At 42.5% G+C, this 17,879-nt stretch overlaps 1 protein-coding gene and 1 non-coding gene across 9 annotated transcripts in view; both read right to left on the reverse strand.

The window, feature by feature from the left end:
* HECW1 (HECT, C2 and WW domain containing E3 ubiquitin protein ligase 1) overlaps nt 1-17,879 on the reverse strand; it is a 445,382-nt gene that overhangs the window by 351,782 nt on the left and 75,721 nt on the right. The gene's annotated exons all lie outside the window — the stretch shown is intronic.
* LOC112440553 (U7 small nuclear RNA) lies at nt 12,348-12,409 on the reverse strand. Its single transcript, XR_003028586.1, has one exon. It is a non-coding gene; the product is annotated as a U7 small nuclear RNA (small nuclear RNA).

Genomic DNA, 17,879 nt, shown 5'->3' on the forward strand with positions numbered 1-17,879 from the left:
ATTTCAGCACAAAGAATACTGAATCTAGAAGTGAACTGGATTTAAGAAACCATCTGAAGAGATGAAACTGGCAAACATTTTGATTCACTTAAATATGAACCGAGTGTAAAAATAATGATAAATGACCAGACTTGGAAGTTTACAAAAAGAAGGAAATAAAAGCAGCACCCAGCACCCAGTATGGGAGGTGGGGGAGGGAAGCTGGGCATTGTAAGGCTTTTGTGGTGTTAGAGTACAATACAGAGATTAATGAGCTTCAGTGTTCATAAAGTTAATTATGCCTCTTAAAAAATGAAAGTTAACCACTAAAGAATTGAAGTAGAACACATTACTTCCAAGCTAGTGGGGGACTGAGGGGAGGAAAGAAAGCTATAAAACAAAATATGTTTGATCCAATAGAGAGCAGAAGAGACAAAAAATAAAAGACCAGAAAAAAGCATGGTAGACCTTTTTGGCCAACCCTTACCTTCGCATTCCATTTCCCTCTCCTCTCCCCTGTCTTCCTAACCCCTTGATTTACAGAAATGACAGAGCCTCCCGGAAGATCCTCTTGACTCCATGGCAGATCAGCTGCCGCGTTCCTGGTGTCTGTTCCCAGGGCTCCCAGAACTCCACCATCAGAACCCTTAAAATGCTCCCTTGTGAGTGCACATGGTAGGAGCTCATCTGAAAGTATTAGTTCATGTGTTTCCTCTGTACATTAATTTGCTCTCCGGTTCCAAAAGATGGGTTTTCTCCCCTAGTCCAATGTAAAGAGGAGAAAGAAAGAGCCACAGCCTATAGCGCCAGACAATGTACACTTATGGAGAATTTCAGTGTCCAGGGGAGGAAGTGGCAGGGGAGAGGGGGTGTCCTGGATGAGGAGGGGTAACAAAGACCTTCTCCTTGGAGGGCTAAAGGACAGGCTGGAAGGAAGATGGGGCCCAGCTGTGCTCAGTGTAGGGGGCCCCCAGCCCCCTGCACTGTGGACCACAAATCATCCAACAGCCCTGGGCACTTATAACTCTCCCATCATCTTGCCCTGAAATGAGAGTAAGGGACCTGAAGATCTTGGGTAGGGGTAGGACAGAAGGGACCTTGTCCACTAACCATGATGAAACTGAGGAGAACCTATTAGAAATTTTTTGAACAGCTGAAGCAGCTGTGGTCATGAGACCACTGCACATGGCCAGGCATGCTGTGGAGTGTACAACCTGCGCGACATTCTTACTGCAGACACAATGAGCCTTGTTTTAACTGCCAATGTTGGGACAAAGACTCTCCTTGACCAGACTCTATTCAGAGTACTCAAGCAGGCCTTGACCTTGGCCTAGAAGAACTACGACTTGCAGCACAAGTGATTTCATCCACCCCACTACAGGAAAAGTCTTGAATAAACACTAGCATAGTTCCCATCAGTTCCAGGCTGTGTTCCTAGGATGACAATTCCAGCCCCCTTAAAATGCCTGCCTGAGAAAACTCAATGCTGCCGAAAGAATTTATTGTTTGTTTGGGAGGCCAAGGCGGGCCGATCATGACGTCAGGAGTTTGAGACCAGCCTGGCCAACATAGTGAAACACCATCTCTACTAAAAATACAAACAGTTAGCTGGGCATGGTTGTAGGTGCCTGTAATTCCAGCTACTTGGGAGGCTGAGGCAAGAGAATCTCTTGAACCCAAGAGGTGAAGGTTGCAGTGAGCCAAGATCGCACCACTGCACTCCAGCCCGGGCAACAGTGCGAGACTCCATTTCCAAAAAAAAAAAATTACTGTTTGTTTCAGACAACATCTGATGATAGGCCTCTGAGCTCACTTTCTTAGGGCATTTACTTTAGAAAGCTTGCAATTATATATTCTTTCTGTGCCCGTTTGAGATAGAAACCTTCTACCACACAGAAATGTCCCATCAAGTATGTGGGAGCCATCTCTTTGAAATGCAAACATTCAGTGAGATAGCTCTCTTGTCTCCCAGTTCCTGTGGGATGGTAAGATCCGAACTTTGCGGGGCCTTAATCCAGTTGGCAAAACTATGTCCTGTCCTAAAGATAGGAGACTTTTGTTTCTCCTCCAGGTAAGTGTCAATTAACAAACTCAGATGGCCTAAACCCAGAGACCACCCCCTTACCTTCCTTTAGTCCCTTTCCTTTAGCACATACCACCTTTGTCTCAGGGGAGCTGAGCTGAGGTTTCACTGAGGTCTCTTCCTTACTGCAGTAGTACTGACTAGAATCCGTCTTGTCTCCTTAACTAGTGTTCAGCTTTGGGTTTCTTTGACAATTCCAAGCTGGGCCAAAAGTTCCATGAGGGCATGGCCATGCCTGTCTTGTATAATTGGCCACCACCAGAGTCAAGGTGTTCAGTAGATATTTACATAATGAATAAATGAACATAAGATTTTTTTTCACTTGATTTGCACTCTGATAGTGAGTTGCATCCTTTAACTGCCATCTTGCAAAAAATACAGTGCTGGACAAACGAATGCACCAAGAAAATGACTTAGGGTTTCTAGAACAAAATCTACTGCCAACTAATCATGGAGTGATTTCACTGCCATGGGTTTATTTTGTTTATTCAACAAACTTTACATGAGTCATGCAAAATGGTCTTCAGTTTCAAGCTTTCTTTTGAAATTTCCTCAGGATAAGAATGAACTAACACAATGATGGAGCAACAAAATTAGCTGCTTTGACATCTACTGTTGAAGAAGGCAAAAATATTTATTTATTATGGTGCCGAGGTATAAGAGCTCTAACCATAATCTGCCAAGAACCTCAAGAATTATTGATGTCTTGAACTAGTCACAATCAGCATTCTTGCTAAGCAACAATTCACTTGTTATTACAAGTTCAAAATAAATTCTTTAGGTAAGACAAAGAGAGTCCATTTATAATTCAATTTGTGCTTTTTTCAGCAATATACATCTAAACATAGTGAATACAAGATATTACATAATAGCAAGAATCGTCAGCTATTAAATACATACAATTTAAGAAAGTGGGGTATACAACTGCAAAAGGATTGTAACATTAAAATACAATAATCCTTTTGATATGTTACTGATGACAATACACAATTACCCATTAAAAAGTGATGTGGCTTGGCTGGGAGCGGTGGCTACCACCAGTGACCAGCATTTTGGGAGGCTGAGGTGGGTGGATCATTTGAGGTCAGAGTTCAAGACCACCCTGGCCAATATGGCGAAACCCTGTCTCTACTAAAAATACAAAAATTAGCCGGGTATGGTGGCAGGTGCCTATAATCTGTAATCCCAGCTATTCAGGAGGCTGAGGCAGGAGAATCACTTGAACTGGGGAGGCAGAAGATGCAATAAGCAAGATTGTGCCACTGCCCTCCAGCCTGGGCGACAAGCAAGTAAAAAACAAAAATAATGTGGCTTTATTCTTACAAGAAACAAAAAATATCCTTATCCTTTGTTCAGCAATCTCACTCCAGGAATTATCTTTAAAAAATAATCGAAGAAGGAAAAGAAATAATATATGGGATGTTCGCTGCCATATTATTTGCAATATTACACAAAAAAGGAAACTAAGAGAGGACTATCTCAATAAGTTAGGGAACATCAACTTCCTGTAGCATGTTGCAGCTATCACAACTGATGATGATAAAGATAATATAGCAAAATAAAACTATTTGAAATATAATAAGTATAAAAGGCAAGGAGAGGGCTGGGCATGGTGGCTCACCCTTGTAATCCCGGCACTTTGGGAAGTCGAGGCAGGCAGATCGCCTGAGTGTCACGCGCGTCCGTGTGAAGAGACCACCAAACAGGCTTTGTGTGGGCAACAAAGCTGTTCATTTCACCTGGGGGCAGGCGGGCTGAGTCCAAAAAGAGAATCAGCGAAGGAAGATAGGGGTGGGGCTGCTTTACAGGACTTGGGTAGATAGTGGAAAATTACAGTCAAAGGGGGTTGTCCGCTGGCTAGCAGGGGTGGGGGTCACAAGGTGCTCCGTTGGGGAGCTTCTGAGCCAGGAGAAGGAATTTCACAAGGTAATGTCATCAGTCAAGGCAGGAATCAGCCATTTTCACTTCTTTCGTGATTCTTCACTTGCTTCAGGCCATCTGGATGTATACATGCAGGTCACAGGGGATATGATGGCTTAGCTTGGGCTCAGAGGCCTGACACTGAAGTCAGGAGTTCAGACCAGCCTGGCCAACATGATGAAACCCCATGTCTACTAAAAACACAAAAATTAGCTGGGCGTGGTGGCGGGTGCCTGTAATCCCAGCTCCTTAGGAGGCTGAGGCACGATAATCGCTTGAACCCGGGAGGCAGTGGTTTCAGTGAGCCGAGATTGCGCCACTGCACTCCAGCCTGGGGGATAGAGTGAGACTCTGTTTCAAAAAAAAAAAAGGCAAGGAGAAAAATTTTATGATTATAATCTTATAATAATTATGTATGCATATGAATGTAAAAAAGAATATGGAAAAGGAAAGATACTTTTCTTTTTGGTTCTGTAACTATTGTCATTATTGATGTCATGTTTTTAGTGCCCCAAAATATGCACACACAATTTTTTGATGAGAGAGAGATCCTACGGAGTACAGATCTTGACCAAAACAAATGAGAAAACTGTTGGGAGAGGACAGTGTGCATTGTGCAGACTCTAGTACAAGACTCTGTGTTCAAATTCTGGCTCTGCCACTGACTAGCTACGTATCCTTCAGCAAGTTACTCAACCTCTGTAGCCCTTAGCTTTCACATCTACTTGTATTTCATAGGGTTACTCTGAGGGTTAAATGAGTAAGTGGAGCATCATAAGTATCTGGAGCATCATGAGTAGTTCAGTGTTGGCTAAGTATTATTTTTATTATCATCAAGGAACCCCTTTACACAGAAGTCTCCTTATTATGAATTTCTCTGAAGCTCTCACAGATAAAATGGACTTTGATTCTACCCCAGAGTCGTAAGTCATACTTCTCTCACATGAACCATTATTTTAGTCAGTCCTTTATCTATACTTGGACATTTAGGCATTTTTCTTTTTGCTTTTATGTCCTAATGTTAATGAAATTTTCAAGCATATATTTTTTTTGTTTAGTTGTAAGAATTCAGCATAGGTATTTCTCTCCACACAAGACCATTCTCTGGACATAAGTCATTGCAGACAAATTATCTGACCAAGATTCCCTAGTCTAGAGTCTAGGAGAATTGCTGATTTTCTTTGGTGACTTCATGCAGGAAAAAGACTTGGAAAGTGGAATTGTGAAGAAAATGCCAGCTTTACCACTTGCGTACCTTAAGTCACAAATCTACCACGGGGAATGTAAAGATGAATGAACACTGGCTGTTCTGTTGCTGTTTTTCTTATCATAATTACCCTAAAAATATTATAGGTTTACAGAAAAGCCCCCTAGCATCCCATTGAGCGTGGATTCTCAATTTGACTTCTGGGCATCCTTCCTCCTTTTGTGTTAACACAGCATGCTTCCCCATGAACATGCAAAGAGGTAATTCTCTGTACATCCTGCCTCTACAGGCTCATGGGCTTCCGCAGCCTCAGCTCTAGAAGAAAGACTCAGAAATCTGCATTTCCAGCTTCCAAACCCCCTTCTCTGGAGCTCTGTGATTGGGACTGCCTCTTCCATTGGAGTGTCCTCTAATTCACCACGCCCAGAGAGCAGGAGGGACTTGGGCAGGCCAGTCAAGGGACATTTTGATGAAAAGGAACACCAAGGGCCAGTGTGTGATGGATTTGAGTCCAGCCTAGAGCAAGTCTGTTACTTTTTGTCCACGGTCTTCAAGCTGAATAACACACACACACCTCCCCTATCACAAATGTCCTTCTCCCACGTTTCAAAATAACAGAGGTGTATTTCTTCCCCACTGTGAATCTTACATCGACTCTGGAAATAAAAACCTTCTGGAAAATGAAGAAAGGGTTAATGAGATCATGTCCTTGTGAAGCTTCCTTCCATCGAGCCGCTTTGGTAAGGTTTCCCATCTTGCTGGCTTTGTAGCTATTTTTGTTTAGGGTAAAGCATGGAAACAGAGTCAGAGGTGAGCATGTTGGGCCACATTGCTATGTTTGATAATAAGACTTACTATCCAACAGGGAGGCAGAAGTGGTAATAAGTTTTGAAGACCCTGTTTCTTCTATTACCCAGCTGAAGCCAAATTGCTCCTGCAAGAGCTGGCCATAAGAGCAGAGCAATGAGCCCGGGACAAAACATTGGCAGCAGAAGAGCTTTATTTCATCAGACAAGAGAACATGGCAAAGCTCTGTGTCTCACCTGTGTATTTATCTTAGAAGGCAACCTCAGAAGTGGGATGGCTGTCTCAGCACACACATTAACACAAAGGGTTTGAATCTAAAAAATTGGAAGGTAGGATTACCCAACAGAGAAGAAATCTGACTTGGCTGCTGGGTTTGCTGAAGAGGACTGGCTTTGCAGATTTTGTTAAAAGGTGATCATTTTACTAATTGAGTGACATGAATGAGCCAAAATTTTCCATTCTTAAGTTTTTGACGAAAGCATTTTAAAAGAAGATTTAAAAACACTGCATCATATTACAAAGGTGTACTAACGGACAATATTTCAATCTTACTTTTTCTAACAGTATTAATCAATTATAGAAGGTACCTCTAATAAAATAAGTATAATTAATGTCATTCAGGAAAGTCTTTTTTTGGTAGATGTTCCAGAAACTGAGACAATGACTCTAATTTGGGCCAATCAAATCCGTTTGAAAGTTAACTGGTTTCTAGTACTTTTAAAAAATAGAGGAGAACCTAATCAAATTGTCAGATAATAGGACCTTAAAAGTAATTTTCTGTGATTTTTGGCATGAGCCCTAGAAGGAGTTATAAAAATTGAGCGACGCTTAGTGACTTCTTCCATTCCTATGTACTTATTCACAGATTATTACTATAACCATGCCCCTAAATACAAACAGAATTAAATCTTAAAATTGCCCTCACTACTTACAACAGTGAAATTAAAAAACAACCACAACAACAAACCAAACATGTATATATAGAATTTATGCCAAAACTGTCTCATTTTAACAGGAAATAGCACTCATTCGTGGGTACTGGAACGCGAGAGAAATAAAAGCCCCTTCCTACTCAGTAAGAGATACATTTTGGATAAAATTCTATATTTTTTCTACTAAAAATATATAACATGTGTAATCAATTGTGTATGAATCACAACTGTAAAATATATTAATCTAGATATTTCTCATATATAAAAACTCGATGCTTACAAAGAATTAAAAAAATCTAATTCCCACTATGTACTTATTTTTGTTGACAGGACATATGACACAGTGATGAGTAAGACTTCCTGCCAGAGGGTTATACTATATTAGGATAAAAGGCAGCGGGGTTGGTGAAATAGAAATGTAAGTTCCAGGGGGAAAAGAATAATGTAAATATTCAACTGTTAATGAAAAGCTTTACATGTATTTTATAAATTGATCATGGAAACTCTCAAAGTCTATAATATTCAGATTCCATAGGATATATATTCTTGAACAGATAACTTTATTGTAAAATGTCAATACTGAAGTAAATACAGATAATATACTTTGCTACTGATTAGACTTATAAAACACATTTTAAAAATGTCAACATTAAAAGTGCAAAACTCGTGAGTTGAACGGAGAGCTAAAGACAGGCAGGCAAACTGTAATCATAAGAGACCAGGCGTGCAGAAGGGAAGCACAGAGGCTATTCCCTGAGCGGGAGCTCTCAGCTTGCCTGGAGAAAACCGTGGAGAGAGAGAGTGTGCAATGAGGGTCTGGAGGGTTCTCCGTGTGGAGGCAGGATATTTGGACTCTCTTATATCGGATTTGTGGTCATACCAGGCTTTGGAACTGGGAAGGGAAATGGTTTAGCTTAGCGTTATTGAACAAATACAAGGTAGGAAGCACGCTGTGAGAGCCTTCAGAGGAACAATAGCCAGCTAGCTCTTGATGATGAGAACGCTGGAGAGGGTGCCTCCTACTTCACCAGTTCTCCTGGGAGAAGAACATGGCCAGCCCAAAGGGATCTCAGGAGGACTGCGGGTGTGCGAGGATGTGTGTGTGCACGTGAGTGTGGAGTGTGTGTGAGTGTGCAAATCTATAGTGTGTGAGTGTGGGGTGTGAGAGTGTGCAAATCTGTATTGTGTGGGGGGTGTGTGGTGTGTGTGTGAGTGTGGGGGTGTGTGTGAGATACTGTGGGGTGTGTGACTATGGTGTGTGAATGAGTGTGTATGACTGTGGGGTGTGTATGGTGTGTGTGCTATGTGAATGTGTGTAAGTGAAGGGTGTGTGTGAGAGAGTGTGGAGTGTGAGTGTGGTGTCTGTGGTGTGTGACTATGGTGTGTGAGTGTAGGAGAGAGTGTGGGGTGTGACTATGGTGGGTACGTGTTAGGGTGGGTGAGTGTGTGAATGTGAGTATGAGTGTAAGAGAGTATGGGTGTGTGACTGATGAGTGTGTGTAAGATGTGCGTGTGTGTGAGAGCGTGGGGTGTGTGACTATGAGTGTATGTAGGGTGTGTGTTTAAGTGAGAGTGTAGGGTGAGTGCGAATGTGTGTGGTGTGTGAGAGTGAGTGTGGGGTGTGTGTGAGTGTGTGAGTGCGTGTGTGAGAGACTGGGATGTGCGACTATGGTGGGTGTGTATAGGGTGAGCATGTGAATGTGTGTGCTGTGTGTGTGAATGTGGGGTGTGCGTGAGTGTGAGTGTGAGAGAGTGTGGGGTGTGTGACTATAGTGGGTATGTGTAGGGTGAGTGTGTGAATGTGAGTGTGTGGTGTGTAAGAGTGTGTGTGTGGGGGGGTGTGTGTGACTATGGTGTGTGTATGTGTAGGTTGTTGGAGTGTGTGCGTTGAGGGTCGAGATGACCTAGGGGCAATGGCAGGAAAGATGTGGGTTGTCATTGCTCAGACTGAACGGGGCAGCCACAGCTGATAGGGAATCAGGGGCCCAGTGCCGGCTCCAGGGGCCTGTGAACCAACGCCTTCACTGGGAACCCTGTGCTGGGTTTAATGCTCTGCTGTCGCCATCTTGAAATCCTTAATAATTTTTGCACAAGCTGTCCCGCATTTTCCTTTGTCACTGGGGCCACGGTTATGTTGCCAGTCCTGGAAGCCGTCTCTGTTCGTCAGAGTCCCCCACCTGCCCAGCATACTGACATCCCCCTCACCTCACCGCTCCTCTCCCAGAGGGCAGAGTCCTGCTGATCCTTGTCTTACCATGAGCCACACCTGTTCTTCATGCAGCAGTGACTGATACAGATTTAGGGGCTCAGTTTGGAGAAATCGCTCAGGGCTGGGGGAGCTGTAGAAGGTTATTTAGCAGAGGCAGTGATCGCTCTGTGCCAAGAGGTGGGTCGCACCCTCTCCTTGGGCCACTGTGCACGCGCCTGGGCATCTGTCCACCCAGGACCCATCGCTTTGCAGGCGGCTAATCAATGCCTCTCCACAGGCAGCAGGAAGGTGGTCTAGGGCAGCGGAGCCTTTCTCTGATTTGCATAAAGTCATTATCTGGAAAAGCTGTTTCTCTGTGTGAGTGTGTGGGGGTGGGATGGGGTATTCCGCTCCCTCTTCCACTTAATGAGTGAGTTCCTACCATGGTAAGACTGTGACCCCCACCCATACCCCCAAAAGAAGATATTTTCCTTTTTCTTTTTTTTTCTTCATCTTTCCTAATTTTCTTGAGTGTACACAGAACAAAAACTATTTTTTTCTATAAATCCTCCTTTGGATTACATCACCTTAGAGAAAGGTGCACTGGGACCAGGGATGGGGGCTTTTGTGTTCCAATTAATAGGTCTTTTTTCTTTTCTTTAAGAATTTAATTTATTGGATAATATGAATGCGTTTGAGAGATATGTGCCCGTCCTTTAGCTCACTGATCTCCTACAACAATCGGTGCTTTTATGAAATGAATATGATGCACACACTACCACGTATATACTTAAAAAAATGGCTCAAGGGCAGGGGGAAAATAAAACTCAATTTAAAACATAGTTTAATTTTTTCTCACTTTCAGATGCACATGAATGTAAAATATTACAAATTATTCTTCATATGAGTTTTAAAACCACCATAGATTTAAATTTAATAAATAAAGGTATGTAATGTAACTCCAAACTTACTTAAAAACTTGCCGAGCTGACTTTGTAGCTGGGCATATTGTGGAAAAAACTATCAAAACACACTCCTAGAGCCTCTCTCTGGAGCCCGGCCCATCTCCCGCTCAGGGCAGAAGTGTGCAGAGAGAGTGGCCCACTGCGCTCATCCTGAGGGCGTTAAATCAATGAGGCAAGAGATTCATGCATATGCAGTTACCCTCTGAGAGCCGGGACCTGTGGCAAACTACCCTGGACTCCAGCGCTGAATGAGATCATCACAGAGGTGCTGGCTGTTTGTCATCAAAGCATGGTTCACTTATGCAAAACGGAACAATTGAATGCAACAAACCCTAGACACTGATTGAAATAGTTGTCTTAGAAACAATAAGACCTATTTGGGTTCAGATAAAATCAAGTAAAGATAGAGGCAGTGCCTACCTTTTTATATATTAAAATAACTGCAAAATACTAAACTCTTTAGAATACCAAAATATCAAAATCCCATACTGTGTCAAAATTAAGAAACAAACACATATCTCCTAACAGTATTGGAGAGGAAGGAGAACAGTCAGTCATAGGAGGGATTTCACCCGCTATAGCACTGGAGGTAAGATAAGAATAATACAAAGTGGTTGCAGGAGATTGGAAAATTCCAGGCGGCAGTTTCACATGACTAGCAAAAAGACACCTGAAATAGCTGCAGAAGCTATGAGCTTATAAAATCCTGAAAAAACAGGGTGTGGACCAAGCTGGCTAAGACCGACTGGACCCAACGTGGTGCTGGATTTGGCCTGGGTTTCTCCTAGAACCTCATTATACGCTCATTAACATCCTCAATCACACACCCACCACCCCGTGACAGTTCTGGGAATACCTATATTTGGTGTAAAAATGGGTGGCACCACAGTTCCGAGAAATTTCTACCTTCTTCCAGGAATTTTCATGAATATTCCACCCCTTGGTTAAAGAAATCCATAAAGGTAGCAGCCCAAATCCATGGGGCAAACTCTCTCTTTAATATGCCTGCACTTCCTTTTCTTGAGTATGTAATTTTGTTTTGCAAATAGATCTCCCAACTTTCATGATTTTTGGATTCATCCTCAAGTTCCTTCTCACAATGGTGTCAAAAGTCTGGACGTCGGCTTGAGTCCAGGTCCTACTGGTATTTGGGGACCGACCCCAGCCCACCAGTATCAATGGTGCCAGCCTAAGAGATGGAAGTGATGATGCCCATGGGCTCTGCTTTCTGGGGCAGTAACATAAGAGGCGTGGCTACCAAGCAGGGAGGGCTACTGGTCGTTCAAGTTACCAGGCAGATCTGCCGCCCTGTGGCTGTGTGGGCAACTTCCTGAGGCGGCCAGCTTTGCCCAGGGCCTGGCCCCCAGGAGATGCCTTTGTGTGTGGATGGGAGTTGAGAGCTCCTTTAGGAAGCCTGACAAGGTGGCACAGGGCCTCCCAGACTGTGCGACCTCACGTACAGTGCAGTGCACAGCCTTGCAAAGTTTATATTCCCCTTTTAAGACTGAAGCCCCAGTAATGAACACCATACCATTAACACTTCTTTCTTTTTTCTTGGGAAATAAATAGAATTAGCAATATGTGACAGTTATCTATTGCTATTAAGTCATTCTTAGGATCTGGGAATTCTTCTATGTGGAAAGTAAATCATACTTGTGGCAGTAGGTAAGGGGAAGACAATGATTGCCAAAGTCTTGGGAAAAAAATCTCCCTCATTAAAAAACAGTCCTTCAGAGAAACCTTCATCGGACCTGCCTCAGATGAGGTAGCGGGCGCTCATGCCTGTAATCCCAGCACTTTGGGAGGCCAAGAAGGGCGGATTACCTGAGGTCAGGAGTTCGAGACCAGACTGACCAACGTGGTGAAACCCTGTCTCTACTAAAAATACAAAAAGTAGCCAGGCGTGGTGGCAGGCGCCTGTAATCCCAGCTATTCGGGAGGCTGAGGCAGCAGAATTGCTTGAACCCAGGAGGCGGAGGGTGCAGTGAGCCGAGATCGTGCCATTGCACTGCAGCCTGGGCGACAGAGTGAGACTTCATCTCAAAAAAAAAAAGGGTGGAGAGCATCTCCTTCCCCTTCTGTTGAAGATTTTCCTGGTTGAATCCACAGAGCTTGGCCATCTTAAAGGATTTCAGAGAAAGGACAGGGCAGGGACTAGCCAAGAAAAGAAGGTCCTTGTCTCTGATTTGAGCAAGGTTTTGCGGAAAAGAAGGGTCCAGGGAGTACACACACAGCCTTATGGTTTTTCTTTCTTTTTTGGGGTAGGGGTGGCTTTCTGGTAAAAACCGGAAAACCTGCTAGACAAATTCTAAAAGAGCTGTAACACTAGCTTTATTTTTTCATACACTGCATCTGAACTGATCAGAGAATGAACGAGCGTCCCAGATTTTTAAGGAAGAGAAAATCTCACTTTAGTTCAGCATTTTAAAAAATGCCTACTAAGATTAAGTTTTAGTGATTAAATGCTGACTAAATACAGAAATTACCATGGTCTTATAAACCAAAAAAAAATAGAATTCCAAGCCACTCAACTGACTGAACAGACCCTCCTCTTGGCCAAGAGGACCCAAAGAAACCTGAAAAACCAGTTCAGGCCATATGGGACACGCCTCATGATACCCTCCTCCCTTTGGAGTTCAGGCACAACTGACCAGCATTAACATTAAAAGAGATCCCAAGATTGACAGAACAGACTCTTTGCAACAATAAGATGCCAAATTCCAAACATGTTTGCATAGCATCACATAACACATAGCCAGTGCTGAAGCGAATCAAAGCATTTTACTCCAAAATATATTTTTTGACATATTTTGAAATGGCCCTGCAAAGCTGTCTCTTGTAGGGGGCATTCACAATCTGTAGAGAATCTCCTTCCCTTACTAGGTCTTTCTGTTAGAGTACATAGTTAGGCAGACACAAGCAGGGCAGGAGAGGCCACCCAGGAATGTCAACCTGTAGCCATCAGGCAAAGGTCAGGCAGTTGTTAACTGTCTCTCTAAAATAATAATTGGTCACAGCCAGTGCCAGGGAAAGGCAGTCTCCCACTAGATAGAAAACACATCAAGTGGCCGGGTGTGGTGGCTCATGCTTATAATCCCAGCAATTTGGGAGGCTGAGTCGGGTGGATCACTTGAGGTCAGGAGTTCAAGACCAGCCTGGCCAAGATGGTGAAACCCCGTCTCTACTAAAAATATAAAAATTTAGCTGGGAGTGGTGGTGGGCACCTTTAATCCCAGCTACTTAGGAGGCTGAGGCAGGAGAATTGTTTGAACCCCGGAGACAGAGGGTGCAGTGAGCCAAGATTGCACCATTGCACTCCAGCCTGGGCGACAGAGCAAGTTTCCATCTCAAAAAAAAAGAAAGCACGTGAAGTAAGATAGGAAGATATAATACATATAATATTTTGGAAAAAGGGCATGAGATAGGAGTTCGGCAGGACTGGTTTCTCAAGATACAGGTCACGAAGATCCTGCTGATGAAACAGGATGCAGTAAAGGAGCCGGCCAAAACCTGCCGAAACCAAGATGGCTACAAATGCAAATTCTAGTAGTCCTCACTGCTCATTATTCACTAATTATAATGCATTAGCATGCTAAAAGACAGTCTTACCAGCATCATGACAGTTTACAAATGCCATAGCAATGTCCAGAAGTTACCTTATATGGTGTGAAAGGGGGAGGGACCATAGGTTCCAGGAATTCCCATCCCCTTTCCTGGAAAGGTCATGAATAATGCAACCATTATTTAGCATATAATCAAGAAATAGCCATAAAAACAGCCAGCCAGCAGCCCTTGGGGCTGCTCTGCCTATGGAGTAGCCACCCTTTTATGACTTTACTTTCTTAAAAAACTTGCTTTCACTTTACCCTGTGAGCCGGCTTTCCAGGCTGAATCCCAATTTTGGGGTTTGCCCTGTGACAGTAAGGATATAGAAATGTATGTACAACCTTAACAGATGGGGAAAGATATCTATTAAAATAAGATCTAAAAAATAAAGTATACCAAAATGTTGACATTGATTGTCACCAGCTGGTAGCATTAAGGACAATTTTTTTCTTCATACTTTTCTATATTTTCCAATGTCTTAAAATAAGCACGCGTAAGTTATTAATATAATTAGGAGATTTAATTGAATTTATTTAAAAAGAATCTTCAATAGTGTGCCACTTTTTTCTTTTTATGAAGTTTATCTTTACGTATTTAGTCATTTTTATTGATACATATTAGATATATGTATACTCAATGTACATGTCATATTAGGTTGGTGTGAAAGTAATAATAATTTGGCACATTCATATAATCAAATCAGGGTAACTGGAATATCCATCAACTTAAATATTTATCTTTTCTTTATGCCAGGAACATTCAAGTTATTCTCTACTAGCTATTTTGAAATGTATAACCAATTAATGTTAATGAGTCACCCTACTGATCTATTAATACTAGGTCTTGCCAGGCATGGTGGCTCACGCCTGTAATCCCAGCAGTTTGGGAAGCCAAGGCGGGTGGATCACCTGAGGTCAGGAGTTTGAGACCAGCCTGGCCAATATGGTGAAACCCCATCTCTACAAAAATATAAAAATTAGCCGGGTGTGGTGGCAGATGCCTGTAATCCCAGCTACTCAGGAGGCTGAGGCAGGAGAATCGCTTGAACCCAGGAGGCGGAGGTTGCAGTGAGCCAAGATCATGCCATTGCACTCCAGTCTAGGCGACAAGAGTGAGACTCCATCTCAAAAAAAAAAAAGAAAAAAACAACAACTAGGTCTTATTTCTTCTAAATGAGTAATGTGCCACTTTTTAAAGGAGCACCAATTATTGGCTAAGCCATCAAAAACGTATTTTGCACCTTGTGTTTTCCATCAGTCCTCCTATTCTACTGCATAATATGAGTTTGCTGTATTATTTGAGATTATTCAATTCTGCTGAAGAAGACAAGAAAAGCAAATTAAGTGGATGAAATACTTAAGCAATGTAAAAGCATACATAGTGAGTTAGCAAGTGGTTTGTATGCCACAGGAGAATCTTGTAGTCTGTGTTAAGTCCCGAGAATGAGTAAGCAAATGGCTTGCAAGACATGGGCAGAATTGATCATATATGCTAAATGCTGACAGTAAATTAGAAACCTGAAAGGCTAAAAATAGAAAATGGAATATATGATGGCAAAAATGTGTTACTTAGAGCTAGAAAAGGATGGATAGACCCAAGTTATAAGCACACACATGGGTGACAGCTGGGCCACGCCTGACATTGACTATCCACTGGTGACACCTCGCATGTCCCCATTCTGGCTCTGCATGTGTTTTGTCCAAGAAGTGTAATTAGAAAGCATGGCAGTTTAGCAGCTAACTGGCAAGCTACAGCTATAGGCTGGCTACATCGCTGTAATAGAGCTAGTGTATGTCAATGGCCTCAGGTATCTTCTAGTCTGGGGGTACTCTTGCTCAAACTCAACTCTGGCCTCTTAATGACACCATCACTGGAGAAGGCTCCTATGGCAGACAGACAGGACACATGAACTTGACTAGCCCAGGATTTAGGTAGTGTGTGCCTTCCTCTTGCATATATATATAACCCAAGAGTGTTAATCTACTCCGCAGTTTTCCACTGTTTGCATTTTATATTGATTTAGTAAACTGTGGGATTCAAGCATCTTAATTTGGTCTGTGAGCCTTTTTGTTTTGTGATTTCTGGGATAGCTTGCTTGGTGGGTACTTGCACCAAGGTCCTTCCCTACACAGCTTATGGAAGGGGGAAAATATTCTTGTCTTTCACAGAATGGTATTAATACTTGAGACAGACTCCAGTTTGGGATTTGATATGAAGTCATGCAGTGACCTATTAGCAGCCAGAAACAAGACTGGGTCTAAATCAGGGAGGAATAGTTTGCACAGAATAATCCCTTATGAACTTAGAGGCCTTGAATAAGGGAGGAGATGAGTTTGGAACATGGAGGGAGAGCATTCTGGGAAGAGGGTCTGTGTGCAGATGGGTTTTTTGGAAACCTTAAGACTGCCCCATTTGGGATGGTTAGAGCATTTCTCAATCTTTCCTTTAGCAGCAAGCTCTGGTCCTTGGAGAGAGCATAGAAGGATGAGGACTGAAATTATTCCACAAATACATCACCGGACAACTGAATACATTATGAGAAATAGTTCTCAATCCATGGCTCCACTGTATCAATGTATTTCATTGTCATTTTTCCTTTGAAAATCCCTCAAGCTTATCAGGATTTAGTTGTACAATGAAGAAATACATTATCCCTCCCCTTCCCTACTGTGACTATAAAACACATTTCTGGCCAGGCGCAGGGGCTCACGCCTGTAACCCCAGCACTTTGGGAGGCCAAGGTGGGCGGATCATGAGGTCAGGAGTTCAAGACCAGCCTGACCAACATGGTAAAACCCCATCTCTACTAAAAACACAAAAATTAGCCAGGCGTGGTGGTACACGCCTGTAATCCTAGCTACTCAGGAGGCTGAGGCAGGAGAATCACTTGAACCCAGGAGGTGGAGGTTGCAGTGGGCCAAGATCATGCCACTGCACTCCAGCCTGGGCGACAGAGCATGACTCCGTCTCAAAAAACAAACAAACAAAGCAAACAAACAACAACAACAACAACAACAAAAATTTCCACAGCTGTGACCAGGGGTGTGTGAAGGAAATGTCAGAAGTAAAGCGCATTTATTTGCTTTGAAAACACTCAGTAAGTTTTTCTCTCTCCCAATATTGGCTCCTGAAATATTGAATGTTACTAACCTTCCCCTTCTTAGAAAACAAAACAATACACAAAAAGCCCGGAGATTCAAAATATGTTGCAGGTCTGCTACTGTATTCTATATACCAGGCACTTTTGGAACTGGGCAGTGAGGTGACTCTGACTGACATTTTATGAGACGTATCTACTTAAAGTTTGGTTAATTGCCAAGAGTCTTGTTATCAACTTCCATTGGTAATTATGCATTTAATACAATATGGTAGAAACTCTTCTCCAGTGCAGAAAGTTTTCTTATGTAATGAATCACTTAAAAACAATAAAATGCCTCCAGAAACTTTTACTTTTAACCCCATGTATTTATTTTTCATAATAAGGTCAAGTTTTCTCTCTTTCTTTTTTTTAATGTGTTTTACTGAATGGTATTCACATTATCTTTATGAGAAGAAGCAGCTTCATGATATCCAGATTTAGGTTTTTTAAAGTGGAGTGAGCTCTTGAATAACTTAAAGTACTAGCAAAGCGACCTGCACGCAATCTCTTTTTGTATTTTAATGATTTTCCAATAAGCTTTTGTAACAGTCTCATATTTTGCTATTCACTGTGTAATCTGTGGACCAGCAATGTCCCTATCGCCTGGGAGCTAATTAGAAACGCGAAGTCTCAGGCCCCACCCTCACCTACTGAATCAGAATCTGCCCCTTAACAAGCTCTCTGGGTGGTTTGTGTGCACATTAAAATTTGAGTAGCTATGATATGGCCTATTCAGTTCCTATTTCAGTAGCAATTTTAAAAGAGATTTGTTCTTTCTTTCTGTCCTTATATTTTATAATATTATGTACTATTTAACTAAATTATGTCATTGTAAAAGTAAGTATTACTGGCATAAACAAGCTTGGGCAAACACACAACTGCCTCTGTAAGCATTCAACTCAACCGTGAGAAAGGAAGCGAACGAGTGTAAGATTAGCCGAGTGCGCCTCACCCTGTGGGCATCACTCAGGATGTATTGCAGAGGGAAGACAGCTTCTAGGAATCCACGGATTGGCTTAAATGTAGGCTGTTTAAAAGAACCAGTCCTATAAT

This window comes from Pan paniscus, chromosome 6 (genome assembly GCF_029289425.2).
Source record: "Pan paniscus chromosome 6, NHGRI_mPanPan1-v2.0_pri, whole genome shotgun sequence".
NCBI lineage: Eukaryota > Metazoa > Chordata > Mammalia > Primates > Hominidae > Pan > Pan paniscus.